Here is a 20,165-nt window from a genome sequence, read left to right as displayed (position 1 = left end):
AACCCCGAACTAGTAAGGTGTGCATACAAGTGGCCGGTGAGTGTATATATATATGTTATTTATATTTATAAAAAAACATTAAAACAAGCAAGATATGTTTGGGAATAGTGTTTTAATTTATTAAGATCGTTCTTGAATTGAAATAGTTAAATATTGAATAATCTCAAAAATCCAATTATCCTATTAATAAACTTATACATCTAAGATGACTGCCATTTAGTTTTAGGGCTTTTTTTTGTGTGAAATTATATTTATATTGTCCCCACACATTTTATTCATTATTTAAAAAACAAAAACAAATTTTGCCACATAATATAAAACTACATAATTACTACAATATTTAACTAATTTTAACTAGCACACTTGCCTTATTATTATTGTGTTCAAGATGGAAATACTATGGTTGTCATCAGCTTTTGCCTAGTGAAATTGTTGTGTCTTTTCCTGTCATCCATCTCTAATTGGATAAGAAGTTTACCATGAATATTGAATAATCTCAAAAATCCAACAATCCTATTAATAACCTTATACATATAAGATGACTGCCATTTAGTTTTAGGGCAATTTCTTATTTTTTTATATTTATTTATTTATTTATTTTTTGTGAAATTATATATATATATATATATATATATATATATATATATATATATATATATATATATATATATATATATATATATATATATATATATTGTCCCCACACGTTTTATTCATTATTTAAAAAACAAAAAATCTTACAACATAATATAAAACTACATAATTACAACAATATTTCACAAATTTTTAACTAGCACACTTTCCTTATTATTATTGTGTTCAAGATGGAAATACTATGGTTGTCAACAGCTTTTGCATAGTGAAATTGTTGTGTCATTTCCTGTCATTCCTTTCATAAGAAGTTTAGCCTTTCCTGCAAGTAAACTGTCTATACAAGGTTAATGTCATAAAATTGAGTTATTCTCATGTGCTTCACATTTAGTCTTTTTTAATATTCCCGAGGTTTCCATAATCCTTGACCAGGCCCTATTCTGAGCAGCTGCTGTGGTGGAGAGCATGAGACTGATTCCTGTAAGAACCAGACGAGTCACATTGATCCTGAAAACCCAGCCTGTACACCAGCCTGTGACCTCCCCCACCTGCAGCTTCTCTATGATAGACGTCCAGCCTTCTCCAGCCTCCAGCACCTAGACTGCAGCTCTGCACAAGACGTTTGGCCAGTGGAGAAATGATCGTGCCCAGCTGAGCCTGGTTTCTCCAGAGGTTTTTTTTTCCCCTTCACTTTCGTCAATTGGTGAAGTTTGTTCCTCCACTGTCACCACTGGCTTGCATGGTTCAGGACTTGTGGAGCTGCGCATCGATTGTTTGGACCTTCAGCAGTGAAAATTAACCCACACTGAACTGAGCTAAACTAAACATCAACTCTGAAAACTGAACTGACACTGTTTCAATTTACTGTATTCTTTATGTGAAGCTGCTTTGACACAATCTACACTGTAAAAGCGCTATAAAAATAAAGCTGAATTGAATTAAATAAAATAATTCAAAACATTTCAGCAACAATGTAGCAGCACTTCAACCATTTACACGCCTTTCATTCCCTCCAGAAACTACTATAACACTATACTGTACTCCCTTTAGCATATATTGAAGAACTAGGCTGCATGACTAGAGAATAAAAATAATAGAAAAGCAGATTGTTTGCATTGTCAACAGCTACATGAAAAAGCATCTCCCTCTAAAACAACTTTTCATCTGATGTCACCAAGGCTGTGCCTACAGTCAAAAATAATAGAAATATGCTCATAACCTACTTTTCACAATCCACTCAAATCTCGCCGGATTATTCCTCACTAAATATTCAGTTTTACACGGAAAGGCATCATATTACTGAAGCTAAATACACTCAATCTTATGATCTAAAAATGCTGGGTTGCTGTAACCCAAATATAAAAAAAAAAAAGCTTTTTAACTGCCTGCTCTACCAAATGGTTGAACATGTTTTGACATTATTAGTTTTAAATAATGACTGTTAAAGTCGATTAAAGAATGACAACACACAGCATTGTTGATTTACATGAAAAATCAAACACACATAATCGGTAACACTTTACAATAAGGTTCATTAGTTAATGCATTTACTAACATGAACTAATCATGAACAGCACATGTACAGCATTTATTAATCATAATTGAACATTTACTAATGCATTATTAACATTCAAGTCCATGCTTGTTAACATTAGTTAATGCACCATGAGTTAACATGAACTTACAATGAACTACTGTATTTTCATTAACTAACGTTAACTAGCATGAACAAATACGGTAGTAAATGTATTGTTCATTGTTTGTTCATGTTAGTAAATGCATTAATTAACATTAGCTAATGAACCTTATTGTAAAGTGTGACCACATAATCCTGTTGCGCTTCTACATGTGATTTTGTTTTAATTATAAAAAAACAAACAAACAAACAAGAAAACATGTTAAATGGGGATCTGAATGCCCACAATAAAAACAAACTTTCCAGTTTGTTTTTATTGTGGGTGTTCTGCATAGTTCAGTTGTGCAATTCTGATTGGGCAGAATGAAAATGTGCTCATTCAATTGGCTAGTAAGATTATCACACACAGATGGCAGTCGCGCATGGTTCTGGCCAGGGGACATTGAATAATACATATATATTTCATATTACAAGCTCTTGCGATTAGCTAATTGCAACATTTCGAATCGTGATTGCGACTCGATTAAATGACCTGTTTTTGTGCGGTGTCTGTGACTTTGAAACCAAAATATTTCCATATTATCGACGTGCGATTTTTCTTTGATTTTTTATTCGTCTGTCAATGCTTCTGAAGTGGCAAAAGCCATCATCATCCGCGCTTTCCTGTTTGTTTTTTATTGTGGGTGCTCCACTTAGTCCAGTTGCGCAATTCTGATTGGGCAAAATGAAAGTGTGCTCACTCAAATGGCTATTAAGACTGATACATATAATAATACATGCTAATACATATATCTTTCATATCGCAGCCTCTTGTGATAAGCTAACTGCAACATTTCAAATCATAATTGTGATCCGATTTTGATTAACCACTTTAACTCTGCTGCTATTTGGGGATTTCCACCTGGATTTTGCCTACCCAAATTTAAAAGCTTCTCAAATCCACATGCAGAGGTGTAAATGCAAAAATTTTGTATCATTTTAAAGAAAACCCTTTGAATTTTCATAAAACACTATTGAAAGTGTTTAAAATATCTGTATATGTTGTCTGTGTTATAATAATAAAAAAGAGTCACTTTTTGTATTTTTTTTTATAAACTCAAATTTGAAAGTGTACCTTTTAGGTTGTGTGTGGTCTAGCGTGCTGAAATTAATGTTGGTGGTTCCTGCACATGTCTGTAATCATAGGAAAAAAGAAAAATGTCTCCACTATAATCTTTGCAAAAGTTATTGTATTCCAACTGATGAGAGGTGCTGTACAAGCCACAGGGAGCGATGATTGTGTTCATATTTCACTATTCTTTTGTTTGATCAAACATAACTCACTGTGTTTGGAGCACGTCAGACATATAAAAGGATTACTTATGCACATCAGCTCAAAAACAGAGGAGAAATGGCCCTGAAGCGCACAGCATAAGGTAAGAGATGACAGCTGTCTGTGCTATCTGGGGATGCTTATTGATCATGAATGTATTGTTTACATTTTTGCGCCATGGAAACACAGCAATTCATTCAACAACTGTTTGGCATATGAATATAATTCAGTAAAAAGAATGCTAGAACTGTATGAGCACCGGCAAGAGCTTTCATTTGAGCTATAACTTGTACATGTGTCATATGAAAAAATATGAAAACGAACCAATGTAAAATACCTAGCTTGGGTATCCAAAATACTGTGTATTTAAGTGTAAATAACTTTTATACAGTAAGATAAAAACCAAAGTGATGCATATGTGCATAAAATATAGATTCTACACTTTCAAACGACACCACTTACGGGGGTCTGGTGCAACGCAAGCCCTTTAAATCTGAAAGCGAAAGTCGATGACGTCACGGACCCGGTACCGGGTCCGCAGAGTTTAAGTGGTTAAAGCGCACAGCCCTATTAGTGGGTTCAGTTTGAGATACAATTTTTAACCCAAAAGTTAAATGTCCATATCTGACCTAATGTTGGGTCCAAAAACTGTCCAAGACATATTTTTTTATACTAAAATTGCACTATTTTTCTTTTCATTTGGGGAAGAAATGCACTTAATTGCTATTATAAATAAAGAAATATAAATAAATAAATAATAATAGTCTTGCAACTGGCTTCGTTTTCATCCTGCAAAATGTTTTAGGGAAAAAAAAAACTTGCTAGACATCATACAGTGAGAAGAAAAGCTTTTATCTGATGAGACATAAGAGAACGTTGCTATATTTGTGCAAATATGCACTTCAAATCAGCCCTACATGGACTGCAGTGATTCAGGTGCTCATTAAGATGTGATCCAAAATCCGCGTCTGACACAAAATATATATAAATAAATAAAAAAAGCTGCTTAATTAGACTCAAACCTGAAAGAACAGAGACACAAACCAACCAGCGACTCCATTAGTGTTTCTGACGGTCGCTAAGACACATTAATGCTCGGCTGAATCCACACGCGCACACACTTAGACGTTGTGCTGAATAGCAGTAGACCAGGAGACATGGCAAAAACATGCCGTGCTTGAATTAAACATGATGAGAACACAAACGCATTATTAAGCCCAGGAGCTGTTTGCGTAACCGCAACCAGAACAGAATTATTATCTTTCTCCAAACCAGCCTAGAGCATTCTGCTTATCATTAAAACTAAATCAAACACACACACACACGCCTGTGAACAGGATAATCCATATCATCATCAGCATCAGCATTAAACATTTACTACAAACGCAGCATCGCCCATCCCAAGAGGATCCAGCAATGGGACGGGAACCAAAAGCATGGGTTAGAGCTGTTTATCCGCATGAATTAAATATTCTGCAGAAGTCAGCGCATAATCCAGCTGTCACTAATCACAATGCCAGTGTTTGTATGTGTGTGTGTGTGAGCTCAAGATGTGCAGAACATGGATTAGTTTGATCCACAGGAGATCTTCTAAAAAGTAGAGCCACAGCTGTAAAAATCACCAAATCCATCTGTTTTTGGCAGATTTCAGCCAATCGCAATTGAGTTGGTTGTCACATGAGCGTTATTCAAATGAGCCGGTGGCGGCTGAGCAAATGGCACATTTCATCAGGCTTCTGTTTACACAGTAATTATAGTATTACAATAATAGACCCCTCGCACATCAAGTCTCATGCTGGGTTACAGGAAAGAGTCATCGCCATCAGAGAGCGGATGTGTGCCGACTTCAACATGTGTGAGTAATGCTCTGAGTCACGGCTGTTATTTGTAAAGACAAAACCGCAGACAAACTGGTGGGCAGAAAGTCCTGTGTGACGGCTGCCCACTGGCCAACACACATTTCACACAGATGCATACAGCTGAACTCACAATTATTTGGCCAGCAGTGTTTTTTTGTTTTTTTTTCAGATATTTTTCAAAATATGTTGAGCAGATTCAGGAATTTTTCACAGTATTTTTTCACAGTATTTCCCATATTTTCTCTTCTCTTATTTAAAAAAAAAAAAGTCTTATTTGCTTTATTTCGGCTAGAATAAAAGCAGTTTTTAATTGTTTTAAAGCACTTAAGGTCAATATTATTAGCCCCCTTAAGCAATATTTGATTTGGATTGTCTACAGAACAAACCACTGTTATACGCAATACAGGCTCATTCTGAAAACGTAGTGGAGACTGCGAATTATGTAGCGTGAGGTACATAGAGGCTGAATTTCTTTTTTTTTTAAGCGAACACTACGGGGCTTATCAGTTGACCGTTTACCTCCGTGTAGAGAGTTTTCCCACCACAACCAGTTTGTCCAGTTAGCTCGTCATGTACATCGGCGGACATGAGGCGCAGAGAGGAGTTTACCTCGACGACCGGATTACAGAACAGTAGAACGATTGGATGACTGAACAATAGAATGATAGAATGATCGAACAATAGAAATTATAGAATGAAAGAACAATGGAACGGTACATAGAACATTAAATTGATATAACAAAAGAACAATGAAATAATAAAACCATAGAATGATGCAATAATAGAACAACAGAATGATAAACAGCAATAGAACAATGGAAAAATAGAATGACAGAACAATAGATCGATTGAATAATATAATGATAGAAAAATAGACAGATTGAATAATAGAATGATAGAACAATTGAATGATAGAATGATAGAACATTAGTAGGCCCACACGGAATCTGCGCATGCAGAATTCCGCAGATTTTTTGCACATTTCTAGCCCATTATTAATTCTGTTTATTTACTAGAGTTAATGTGTAAATCTGAATTTATTCAGTTTTTATTCAGTAATTTATTACTTTTTATTTAATACATTTAGGTTTAGTTATGATACTCCGCTGGATACTCCCAAAATAATTCCTGGCCCTGGACATTAGTAATTATAGAATGAGAGAACAATAGAAGGATAGAATGCCAATGAAATGATGGAATTATAGAACAGTAGACATAGAAAACAAAACAGTAGAACAACAGAACAATAGAACAATGGAATGACAGAACAATAGAATAAAAAGCATAGAAAATTAGAACGATGCAATAATAAAATGACTTATAGAACAATAGAAATGATAAAATGACAGAACAGTGAAACTATAGAAAGAATAATAGAATGATGGAACCATAGAATGATGGAATAATAGAATGATAAAACAATAAAAAAAACAGAACGATGCAATAATAATAATAATAGAGCAATAGAATGATGGAGTTATAGAACAATAGAATGATGAAGTAATAGAATGATAGAACAAGAGAGTGATGAAATAAAAGAACAACAGAATGATAGAACAATAGAACGATGGAATAATAGAATAATAGAACAATAGAGTGATGAAATAAAAAACAATAGAAAGATAGAACAATAGAATGATGAAGTAATAGAATGATAGAACAAGTGAGTGATGGAATAAAAGAGTAGTAGAATGATAGAACAATAGAACAATGGAATAGTAGAATGATAAAACAATAAAATAATAGAACGATGCAATAAAAGAATGATAGATTAATAGAGTAATAGAATGAAGAAGTTATAGAACAATAGAATGATAAAGTAATAGAACGATAGAACAACAGAGTGATGGAATAAAAGAATAATAGAATGGTAGAACAATAGAACGATGGAATAATAGAATGATAGAACAACAGTGTTATGAAATAAAAGAAAAATAGAATGACAGAGCAATATAGTGGCAGGGCTCGAAATTGCGACCATTTTGGTTGCATATGCGCCCGAAATTTAAGCTATGCGACCTCATAATATATATTAGTAGCATATGTGCGATTGCATATAATGGTTGTAGTGCGACCTGTTTTTTTTTTTTTTTTCTAAAAACATGGTAAAACCGCTATATTGGTTCATATTAGCTGTCAATCACTCAAGACTTTCCGCTGTCAGATGACAGGGCGGGAGCTTTTGTGACCGCGGGGAATGCAAACGGCTGAAGAGGGAAAAGTACACTGACTATCGATGCGTTGCATGCACTGCATGTTCAGCCAACACAATCTCACGGCAATTCGTAACATTTTCATACGTTTCCTCGTAAGATCAGGCTGCAACAGTGCAAATGTCTGCTAAAACACCATCGCCAAAGAAGCTCGCCTTTACTGAGTTTAAACTGATGTGGGTTAAAACAAAGAACAGTATTGCGCCGGTGGTCATCGGGAGAATCCTACTCTCCCCTCCTCATATTAGTCCGGCTGCTCGCATGCTCTTCCGCAAACACAGAAAGATGTAATTCAGTGTGTAACAAGGCTGAGCATTAAAACAACATGAACTGAAACCAAAACTTTTAAAAGTGAGAATTTTCTTCCTTTCTTTTGTCCGTTCTTTCATGAGGTGTACATTATTTTTCTATTTAATTACTGATGACTGCTTTGCGGCTTTCAGCATTGAATTGAATGAGTTATTATATTATTTTGTTTGTTTTGTAGCAGAAATATTATTTATTAAATTGACGTGCATATAAAAACAATAGTACAAAATAAATATTTCTTACTGCAATGCTTCATTTGTGTTTGAGGCACAAAGCACATTCAAGGCAGCATGATGATGAGAAATAGAATTAATTATTAGTATTATTGTCATCATAATCATCATCATTAATATTTTATAATTATTTAACATTCATTTTGGAATTATTGCACAAATATTAAGTCATCACAGCATTAGTTAGGTAGTTGTTTCTGGGTTTTGTTAGTCCCAATTGATGTTGTTTTCAAATACAATAAATCCCTTAATATACAACTTGTCAAATATACAGTATCATTTATTTTTGGTGGGTGCTCCTAATTTTTTTCTGGTGCTCCTAAATATTTCAGGTTGGGAGCACCGGTTCTACCAAGTAAGAAAGTTCATTTCTAGCCCTGAGTGGTGAATAATAGAATGATAGAACAATAGAGTGATGGAATAAAAGAATAATAGTAAGATAGAACAATAGAGTGATGGAATAACAGAATCACAGAACAATAGAGTGATGGAATAACAGAATAATAAAAATATAGAACAATAGAGTGATGGAATAATAGAAATATAGAACAATAGAGTGATGGAATAATAGAATGATAAAACAGAGTTATGGAATAACCGAAAGAACAATAGAATGATAGAACAAAAGAACAACTGAACAGTATATAGGACAATAGAATGATAGAACAACAGAACAATGAAATGATAAAACAACGATGGAATGAAAGATAGAACAACAGAATGATAAACAGAACAACAGAACGACGAAATGACAGATAGAACAAAGCCCCTTAGTTGCAGACAAACCCTTTTATTTGGAGAACGCAGCATATAAATTGGTTTATCAATAAACTCGGGCTTCATCGGTGGCCTTGAATCTGAGACTTTTCTTCTCCTTTATTTCCTCTACAGGATTTAGAGAACAGAAACTGAATAAGTAGATCTAAGCCTTGAACCGAGTGACTGTGAGATGAATCATAACATTACAGTGTTTGATTTGAAGCTAAATCCAGCTGGACAAAAAGGCAGCCTGTGTACTTTGAGGTAATGAACCGCTAACCCACGATGCATTGCAGATTATGTGATCAAACCAACAATGACAGAGAAATATAAAATGTTTGATGTGCTGAAATCAGTCTGACTGAATTAGCGCTGCACAATACTTCGCAATGCAATAGTCACATCGCAGGAACATCGCACGCATTCAGGTACACACTTATAATGTTTGTAACTTTAAGAAACTATAGTTGCAGGTATTAAGGTTGGGCGATGTCGACCAATTTGGCATCGTACGATGTCTAATATGAAACCTCGCCAAGGACGATGGCATCGTCGTCACTGGCGGCGGTGAATTAATTATGAATAATTAATTAATTCATAACGAATTAATTATTTTTAGCCTACCTTTTTAACTACCTGACCCGCATGGCCTTTGTTTTACCCACAACCAAGCCATAAATGAATGAAGATAAGTTACACAGATAATTACCACCTGTCAATCACTTTTTCCACGGGACTCGTGAATAGGCGTGAATGGGCAGAGTGATCTGTGTCGTTATAATGGCGTCAACAAACTTGGTTGTGTGGAAATATAAATTTCTATCATCTAATTTCAAATTAACAATAATCTACGTATAACTAAAAAGTTATATTCTCTGGTTTTTAATTATATAATTTCATTAACATTCCAGCTAGGAGGGACATTAACCTTTTGTCTTTCTGATTACAGGCTAAGCCAAAGTAATGCAAATTGTCAGTTTCACAGCATGGGGTGTCTATTGTTTACTCTTTTCAATCAAATGGTCAGGAGGTTTCTGTCTCCAGAACATGATGAGATTAGACCTGAGAAGCAGTTTCCCTGCCGACCACAACCCTTAATTTGCATACTTTGTTTAGCTATATCCCCTCCTCCTAAGAACACAATATAGCCATGAAATCTTTGACTTTTTGCAGACTTGTGTGAGACTTATGTGAGACTTGTGAAAGAACTTGCAGACTGCGGACCTCTAGTAGGCTTTTGCAGACACATTGGACACCTTGAAGACGCTGTATGACTGCAGATTAACCAACACGTCTCAATAAAGGAATTCTGCTTGTTTCGAGTCTCCTGGACTGGGTTCTCTCTCCTCTCTTTTTCACTCATTTATTTTTTTTTTACAACAGTTGGTAAAAAAGGTGCACAACCAACAGGAACCAGCCAACAGGATCTGAGCCCTGTGTGTGTGTGGTCACATGATGTGCGTTTTTAGCGGTACACATATTTGGATCAAATATGGACATACACAACCTTCGCAGTTGTCCATATTTTATGATAATGTTGAGTTAAGACAACCCAGCTTTTTAGAGGGATAATTCTGAGAGAGGGCTATTCATTTACTATTATTACTATTATCATTAATAGTAATAATAGAGTAAATCCAGGGTTATGGATGTGACATTTGCAGTAAAAACTCAGTATATGTTAACATTATAATGAAACTTTTGTTTATATTTTCCAGAACAACTGACCACAGAGTTACCAGAAAAATATCAACCAGTAAACATGTTTTGTACTTTAAATGAAGAAAATAAGCATGCGTTAGGGATGTGACAAACAAAGTCTGCGAGTTTAAAGTATACAACATACTTTGTAGAAGTTCTGTGAATTAAACTGCACAACTCAAAAGAAACTATAATGAACAGAAGGATACTAGTCGGCTCTCTAGAAAACAAAAATGACATCTCTCTGTTATGGATGTGACAGATGTGAAATTGCTACTTGTGTGATTTTCGTAAATCAAATAGAATAGTTTGAAAACATTGACAGATGCCTTTTTGAGTATTTCTAAAACCCCCTCAAAAAAACAGAAATGTATTGCTGAAAACTTAATTTTTTTCGTGGCAAGGTTGACATTTGCACCGAATTGCTCTATTATAAATAAATGTATTGTTATTGTTATTATTATCTGTTAATGGTAGTGTTATTCTTCCCTGAACAATACCACATAATTCACAAATTACTAATCAAAACAATAAAACAATTAAACGAAAGACGAAATCTTTCAAACATCACATCAGTGACCAAGACTTAACCCAACGTTGGATCAAAAATGGACAAAACCAGTGTCCATTTTTCAAATCACACCTTTTTGAGTGTTGGGTTTGTCCATATTTTACTCAACATTCGGTTACAACAACCCAGCATTTTTAGAGTGTAATTAAAAAAACTTTAGAGTATGAGAAACACTTTCTTATTTTCTGTCCCAGACACACCACAACACATTCCGAATCCTTAAATGATTCTGTCTTCATATTCTAAATGACTGAGAAACTACAGTAATCTGGAGAAAACGGCAGCCACACCATCTGCAGAAAAATAAATAAATCAATAAAAAAAAACACCATACATACCATAGGAAGTGGTTCCTAACCGGTCTAAGTATTTGACCTTATTCAGCATAATATACACTGTTTATAAATATAATTAGTGAAGTTTATTCATAAACTAATTTCGAGAGGATCACGTGCTTATGATTTATCACGGCCGGTCTCGCATTTGCTAATCACTATCTTCCAATCATATGCAGGGCTCGAAATTAACCTTTTTTCTTGGTAGCACCGGTGCTCCTAACTTTAAAAATGTAGGCGCATCAGCCACAATTTAGTCGCACCCACCAATTATGAGCACCGTTACTTCAAGTATAATACAAACATGTTTATTGCATTTGAAATCAACAGTAATCAAACTGACACGCAAAAAAAAAAAAAAAAAAAAAAATTTATATATATATATATATATATATATATATATATATGCAAGCGTGAGGAAAATGTCTCAACGAAATCCCGTTATCACAAAAAATACATTTTATAACAAAACTGAGTGACCAAAGCATACACGGAGAGCTCACCGGCCCTGCACGTAGTGCTTGAATGAATCTGTTAACGGTATAACTGTGCTGTTCTCACAAGTGCTGTATGATATTGCACTGACTGATGCTTTTGACACATACTGTACCTTATTATATGCATAACGTTATACGTCATGTTAATAGCAATACTGTCTTTTCATGAGTAGCGATATTAGTTTACTTAGTGTAAGCCCGTTTACGATGCCGATGGTGAACGTAGTGTTAAATTTTACATATAGCTGTCCCTTGCACGGCGGACAACATCTGGCGATTATATGAAGGATTAAACAGAAGCTCTCGTGCTTGATGTGGCAAACAGTTACCTGAAAACTCCATCCTACAGACTTTTAGCGGACTGTGCCAATGGAAGTCTTTAATTCACTCTTGGAAAAGTGTAGATGGTGGATTAACATTCAGCACATGATCACAACTAAGATGTGTCATTATTTATAACTTTAGATGCCATGGTTTCTAAAACAAAATCTGTCAGTGTCAGTTTCATTCTCATCTTTAGCGCTTTAGTTTTTCGCGGTAGTAGCTCTCTCTGTCATTCCAAGCAAGAAGGCGCTGGCTGCGGGATTGACAGCTGACATTAACCAATCATTCGCGTTCAGTGCTAGAGCAGTGGTGGGCCAATAAGAAGAGCGCGAAGGCGGGGCAAGCATTACGGACTTGTTACTGGAGCAAGTTGACATGACGACTGTTTTAAACCATTCCTGAGCGCTGCGTTTTGCGTTTCAAGTGCAGACAAAGAACTTAGAGAGATGCATTCTGCGTGAATGTCTCCCGAATTCGCGCATGTCGTGAACATTTTGCAGTAAAAACTGGTCGCACACAACAATTTTAAGCACTCGCAGAAATGCTCCCAAATATATTTTGAGGTCGCATAGATAAAATTTCGGGCGCATATGCGACCAAAATGGTCGCAATTTCGAGCCCTGATATGGGCCCTAAGCTACTATAAATAGCCACAGTTTTCAGTTCACTTTATCTTCGTTTGGAAGAAACCCCCCTCCTCCCCTATTCTCCTCCTTTACCTCTGATTGGGCGGCAAGGCGGCCCAGTGGTTAGCACTGTGAGCCCCACAGCAAGAACACTGCCAGCCCTGGTTCCACAGGACCGGTGGGTGTTTCTGTGAGGAGTTTGTATGTTCTCCCCGTGTCCGCGTGGGATTTCCCCGGGTTCTCCTGTTTCCTCCCACCATCCAAAGACATTCAACATACATAACAATCAAGCTTTGTCTAATCCCTTGTGTTCCCTTAGCTACCGCAGCAGGGGAGTTCTGAGATCCACCAAGCTCAGGCTCCCCTCTTGCTCTGCCAACGGGAGGAAGCCCGGGGCTCGAGGAGCCCTTGAGCTCGGGGCTCTCTCCCAGGACAGCATGCCAGACAAGCTTTTATAAATCATCAGCTAAGTGTGAACTCTTGAATTATAATCAATATCATTGTCTGTTTTTGTACTTTACTGTCATTTATTTCTCGTTTATTGCATTTTATTATTATATTCATGTCAACATGAATTAATTTAATTGAACAATCCTTTAACAATACTTTAATTTGTAAAATTTACCACACAATTTAAATGATATAATCATTAGCACACACAAGCTCCTAGAAAACGAACAAAACAAGCTGATCTTCAAATACCACACTAAATACTTCATATTTCACACACACAAATAGTATTTGTCAACTATGCAAATTGAATTCCATGATACATGTATGTACCACTTCAACATTTCTTCATGATACTGGCTAACTGTAAAACTTTTATTTTTCACTCAACACCAGTTAACCTGCTGTTCAAATCAGATAATTTGATAAACACACATTTTTCTTTTAGAAGATGCATTGTATTCATGTTGCAATACTATTACACATAGTCAAGATGCTTTGGAAATACTGCAAAAAAGAGAAGTCAATAAATAAAGTCAATGCCAATAAAGCAACTTGAACCTGAGAGAGAGAAAGAGAGAGAGAGGCAGCAGCACATCAGAGAGACTACCCCAAACTCCAGAGCATTTAGCCTCAATTCACAAAGTTAAACAATAAAACACAACTTCAATATTTACTAGCAGAAAAAGGATTGTATCCTTCTAGCTGCACAATACATTAACACCAGTCACCTGAAAGAGTGAGGAGACCAATGAAAACATCAGTGATGTGCTTTTTGCAGACAACACGCACTCTTTTAGATGGTGTATTAGATTTATATTTTTTGTTATGCTCAACGAAGAAACAGATGATGAAGAGAGGGTCTGGGGTGCAATACTGAATTAGTCAATATTGTATATCCACATGACAAGGAGTGGAATCTCATGACTTTAACAATGCTGTTTCTCAAATAGGGTCAGGGGTACAATATTGACTCTAGATAATCATACTCAGATGTAGTCGACAAATCACCAGGTGACTAGCCACTGGCTTGCATGGTTTGGGACTTGTGGAGCCAGCCTGATCTCACGAGGAAACTTGAGTATTTTATGTTTTGTCAGTTTAGTGGAGTTCAGTCATACTAAAATGTACGATTTTAAAAAGGAGGCGTGGCACCCAACCCCACCCCTAACCGTCATTGGGTGATGAGCAAATCATACTAATTCTTCGAATTAGATTGTACAAATTCATATGAATTAGCCACTAAATCAAAAAGTTACGAATTGCCGTGATGTTGGTGGAGCTGCGCATCAATGGATTTGCTCTTCAGTGTTTGGACTTCCAGAAGTGAAAATTAAACCACACTGAACTGAACATCAACTCTGAAAACTGGACTGACACAGTTTACATTAACTATAATCTTTTATGTGAAGCTGCTTTGACAAAATCTACATTGTAAAACTGTTACAGAAATAATAGACGAATTGAAGAGAATGTGAGGTTAGGACATTGAGTCCAGTCATGCTCATAGTTCAGAACCTCTATTTTTTGCTAAATAGAAATAATGTGCAACTAGCTGAGAGAGGGAGGAGCCTGATCAACTCCCTTTACTCTCTCAACTAGAAGGCCAAACTTTGCCCAGCACCCAAATTTTGACTATAAAGGTGAGAACTTCTTGATATTCTTGGACATATGTGTTGGTCTTCCAATGTAACTGCAACGGGCTCCCCAATCCTTGGAGAGGAAGATGATGGCACATCTCTGAGGTTGTAAATATTCTCAAAAATAAAGATACGCGAGCTGTCACTGGGGTGGTAACTTTTAAAAAGGTACAAATTTTACCTAAAAGATCCATATTAATACCTCAAGGGTACATATTAGTACCTAAAAAGTACAAAAGTGTTCCTCTTATAATGTTTAGGTACTGATATGTACTTTTGAGGTACCAATATGGACCCTTCAAGGACAAATACCTTTTGAAAATGTACCACCCACCCCAGTGACAGCTCACCTTTATTTCTGAGAGTGTATCTTCTTGCTTGACATTGTATTATTCATTCCTAATCTGTCTAAACTTGTGTTATTTCTTGTGATAAGCCATTCATGCATTTTTATTTTTCATTAAATATGCATTAAGAATACTATAGTTATTATTATTATTATAATCAATATTAGCTGTATGGACCAGCAATAAACAGTTGCATAGCTTGATTGGTATGGTGTTCAGACCTTTTATTGGTACCTACTATTGTCGATTAGCACTACACTTATCGCACTTGAGTAAAAAATATACACCATACTAAAAATGTTGGGATGCTGAAACATTTATAATACTTATAATTTGGGCATACTAACAGATATAAATGAATCATTGTAAATATACTGATTGTTATTTTGGCCAGCAGCCAAATTTTGACTATAAAGGTGAGAACTTCTTGCAGTAACATTGGAGGCTCAGTCGTGGGACAAGCGCGCATCGCCCGGCATTCTCAGACATATGTGTTGTTCTTCCATTGTGACTGCAACAGGCCTCCCAATCTTTGGGGATGTATGTATGTATGTATGTATATATATATATATATATATATATATATATATATATATATATATATATATATATATATATATATATATATATATATATTCTTGCTTGACATTGTTTTATTCATTCTGTCTTCTATCCACTTTTGTTATTTCTTGTGATAAGCCTGTTACTACTCATTATTGAATATGGGTTTAAGAACATCTAAGTTATTGTTTTTATAATTGATATCAGCTGTAGGGGAGCGTGGGGCACAAAGTAACGTAGGGTTAAATGTAACACGGAGTTTTAGAGTATTTGCTCAGGGTTAAACATGGCATACTTCCGAGGTTTTTACCACAATGTCGGCAGACGTCTTCCTGCCAATTATTGAAAAAATTCAGCAAAATTAGGAAGAGAAACAAAGGAGAAACCATTTTTGCAGCATAAAAGTATTTTTTATTATAGTCTGTATATATAAATTTTTTTAATCTGTTAAAGTATGTATGTAAAATATTATATTGTTTTGATTACCATCTTCTAGGCTAAAAGATGAAACCATTTTGAAAGTTGCAAGCACAAAGTGACTGCAAGCCAGTTGAGGAAACATGACACAGTGGGGTTAGTTGTAACAGGGTGTTACAATTACGCCTCACACTGTTGGACACCAATTAAACCAACAAAATATTTTTTTGAATGTTAAGTGTAATGTAGAGAACTTTTTATAATATATTTTTTTTATTAGAAATATTTTTTTTAGAAAAAAGATATTTTTATTGCTAATAATGCAAATAAATGCATTGTATAATAATGGATAAATAGATAATAATGCAAATAGATTCAAATGTGTTTATCCAATAAACAAATAAATACATAAACATACTGTGCTATGTAGAATAAACAAAGAAATGAGACAAATACTGAGGAAATATAGCTACTACTTTAAGTAAACAGAAATTAAATTAAATGTGTGAAATCTACCTTTGTAAGCATGTTACAACTAGCCCCCTGACTGTTACAACTTGCCACGCAGGTGGGGTAAATTTACTCCTGGCACCTTTGCCAATACTTCACAGAAACCATAGGTCCGGCGATCATAATTTCAGTGCTCATTTGTAGTAGAGGTTTGTGTGTTATTGGTAAAAAATATGGAGTTGTATTGCTTGATAGGTATGGTGTACAGACCTTTTATTGGTACCTTCTCATGTCAATTAGCACCACACTTATCTCACTTGAGTAAAAAAATGAACCATACTAAAACATTTTTGGGATGCTGAAACAGTTCAGATACTTTGGGCATACTAAAACAGATGGTTATAAATGAATCATTGTAAATATACTGATTATTATTGATTATTACAGTTTTATTCTAAAAAGTTATTATTAAATCTAGTTTATTCAGATTTATGTTTTATACTACACTGAAAAAAATGTCTGCAAATTCGTTGCTAACAATTTAAATGTGTTGAATTTAAATAAACAGATTAAATTTAGTAATGTTCAGCTAAACTTTTTTTTTTTAATTCAGCTCAAACAAATTGTTTACAACCACTTAAATTAAAAATATTTAGGAAATCCAAGGAATTATATTTGAATCTTTTTTTTCAGTGTAGCCTTTGTTATCCTAAAATATTGATTGTTAAATCTAGTCTATTCTAATTTATTTTTATACCAGCCTGATGTACACAAAAAAATACACATTTGTCATGTAAATAAAGCATTTTTTTAGAGAGAGAGAGAGAGAGAGAGAGAGAGAGAGAGAGAGAGAGAGAGAGAGAGAGAGAGAGAGAGAGAGAGAGAGAGAGAGAGAGAGAGAGAGAGAGAGAGAGTTATGTGCCAGTGGCCCCCAGCGGCCGTTGCTCCACTCGCTTGCAGCCGCAGACAGACACACCCCAATAACGGCACCGCGAGCTCCGGGACTCCATCTGGACTGCGGTACCTTAGCTTCAACATGAATCGCACCTTTTACATGAGTAATACGACTATTTATCAATTCCCAAACTCTCTTCCATGCTGATAAATCCAGCAATTCGCACTTGAATTCCCTACTAAACGAGCCGTCTAAAAGCGCAACTTGGGTTCTCCAGCAAACCTTTACATAACCCATGTCCAGCACCTAAGCATCCCATCGTCAAATTTAGATGTAAAAGATAAAAAAAAATATCTATCCTGCTCATGTAATGCAAGTTTAATCACTGATAATGACTAGAGGAATCTCCTCCAAGGTCTTGCAGAAGCCAAAAAAGCCAGCGCGAGGCGTCAAAGGTCCTTCAAGAGCAAGATCAATCAATATTCTCTGACTGACAACAACAGCCATGCCAAATCCTATTAGTTATTTTCATCATCACCTCTCTGGAAATGTCGCTCTTCCGTTAATGGGGCTTAAACGTGCAGGATGCGCATTGAGAAGCCAAAAACCACACGAATGATTTTACATATTGCATAATATTATCAAAGTATCACACCACAATAGCCCATTATCTAAGATTTACTTGACCTCTAATGTTTGATTTATTAAATAGACACGAGCTGTTTCATGAGTATAATCACAGGCTTGCTAAATAATGAACGCAAATAACCAAAGTATTAAGCGACATGGTGTTTTGTTATTGTTTTATCCGTTGGAAATGAAATAAGTGCGTTACCTCCGTCCTGGAGCATCCAAACGCCTCCCAAGTTCAGAGCAGCACAGAAATGTCCGAGATCTTCGGATAGATGATGTCTAAATCACGTCCTCTGGGTTTGAGTCCTTTGGCAATATGCTCACTTAGATATTATATGTTTCTATAACATGTATATAAAGCCAAAAATACGCTATGAAGGATGAAATCTCATCAAAATGCAGATGTGGCGCGAAATCTCAACGGCGGTTTTTAACGGCTTTTCATTCCAAACGGCTCGATCGATTCAAGCGATGTTGGAAATCCCAAACAGACTTTCCGTACAGCACACAAATAAAGTCGATTTAATCCAAGGAAACGACACGAAGCCCTTCCAAAAACACTGTTGGGATGAGAAATTCTCGAAGAATCCACAAATGTTGATGGTTCACTTCTGGAAGGAGGTCCAGTCAGACTTTTCACCTCACGTCGGATCGCCTCAGAGGAAACATGACACTACTGAGGTAAAAAAAGCACAGTACGAAGCCGTCGTATTTAGTGTATAAACACGACAATAAGACCATTTAATATGCGGATACAATCCGTTTAGATATAGGCAAGAAGAAAAAAGACGCAACGGACAAAGCGTCCATTCAAACCGGCGCGAAATCTCCCTCAGAAAAGCCCAGCATACAGATAAATTCTTTATATTTCCAAATGCGGCTCGGCGTTTTACGGCAGAATCGTTATCATAGATCCAGTGTCCAACGCTGAAGCAATCCCACCCACGTTTAATTCATATGCGCATTTTTTCCAGACGGCATCCTGCGGGAAACGGACGCAGAAACCGAATTAGAAACAATTGGCACCGCATTGGAGCCGCTGATGTATTGCTTTACTCGTCCTGAAGGAGCATCCGGACTGCGCGTCCCTCCCTCCGCCGTGAGGAGCTCGGTAACAGTCCGCTCACGGCGAGCTCCACACAACACTGCTCTGTCTGTAGTGCGCGAGAGCACGAGAGAGGGATTTACACACATGCCAATAGCGGAATCTCACCAGCCCACTTCAAAAGAGACACATTTCTGCTTCACAATTCACCAGGGATCAACACTTACAACGTTAGTCAACACAAATATGCCATCTCATGCTATTTCACCACAATAACCAATTAATTTTTACTCACTCCCCTTAAAAATATAAAAGGAGCTATAAACAATCAATGCATTTTCACTCATTCCCCATACAATTATAATTATCTTACATTACCAAGTCAGGTTTTAAATCCATTTTGACAAATAAAATTACCCTTTTGTAACAAAAGTGTTTATACTACATCAAGGTAAAAAACAAAAAGTCATATTCAATTTAATTCAACACTCCTATAGATATATAGACTAGTAGGTAATCTCACCACCCCACTTCAAAACAGATTCCGGCTTCACAATTCACTAGGGATCAACACTTACATCATTAATAAACACAAAAATGCCATTTCATGTAATGTTTCACTCAGAGGTTAATTGTCCTACTTTATGGTTTAAATAAATAGTTTGAGACAAATTATTGGAAATCATTACTTACAACATTATCAACACAAATATAGAGTTTTATGGTATGTTTCACCACAATTAATCAATGTAAATTCAGTT

General features: G+C 35.8%; 1 protein-coding gene across 1 annotated transcript in view; it reads right to left on the bottom strand.

Annotated features, from left to right (window-relative positions):
* Positions 1–19,509, bottom strand: part of lrfn1 (leucine rich repeat and fibronectin type III domain containing 1) — a gene marked incomplete at its 5' end in the record, with an annotated part of 339,663 nt that extends 320,154 nt beyond the window's left edge. The window contains 1 exon segment of the mRNA NM_200615.3: positions 18,562–19,509.
* Between the last annotated feature and the right edge of the window lie 656 nt (positions 19,510–20,165).

Source organism: Danio rerio, chromosome 15 (assembly GCF_052040795.2).
Source record: "Danio rerio strain M-AB ecotype USA chromosome 15, GRCz13ab, whole genome shotgun sequence".
In the NCBI taxonomy this organism is placed as follows: Eukaryota; Metazoa; Chordata; class Actinopteri; order Cypriniformes; family Danionidae; genus Danio; species Danio rerio.
The sequence above is the reverse complement of the archived record's forward strand: the minus strand, read 5'-3'. Positions and strand labels throughout refer to the sequence as shown.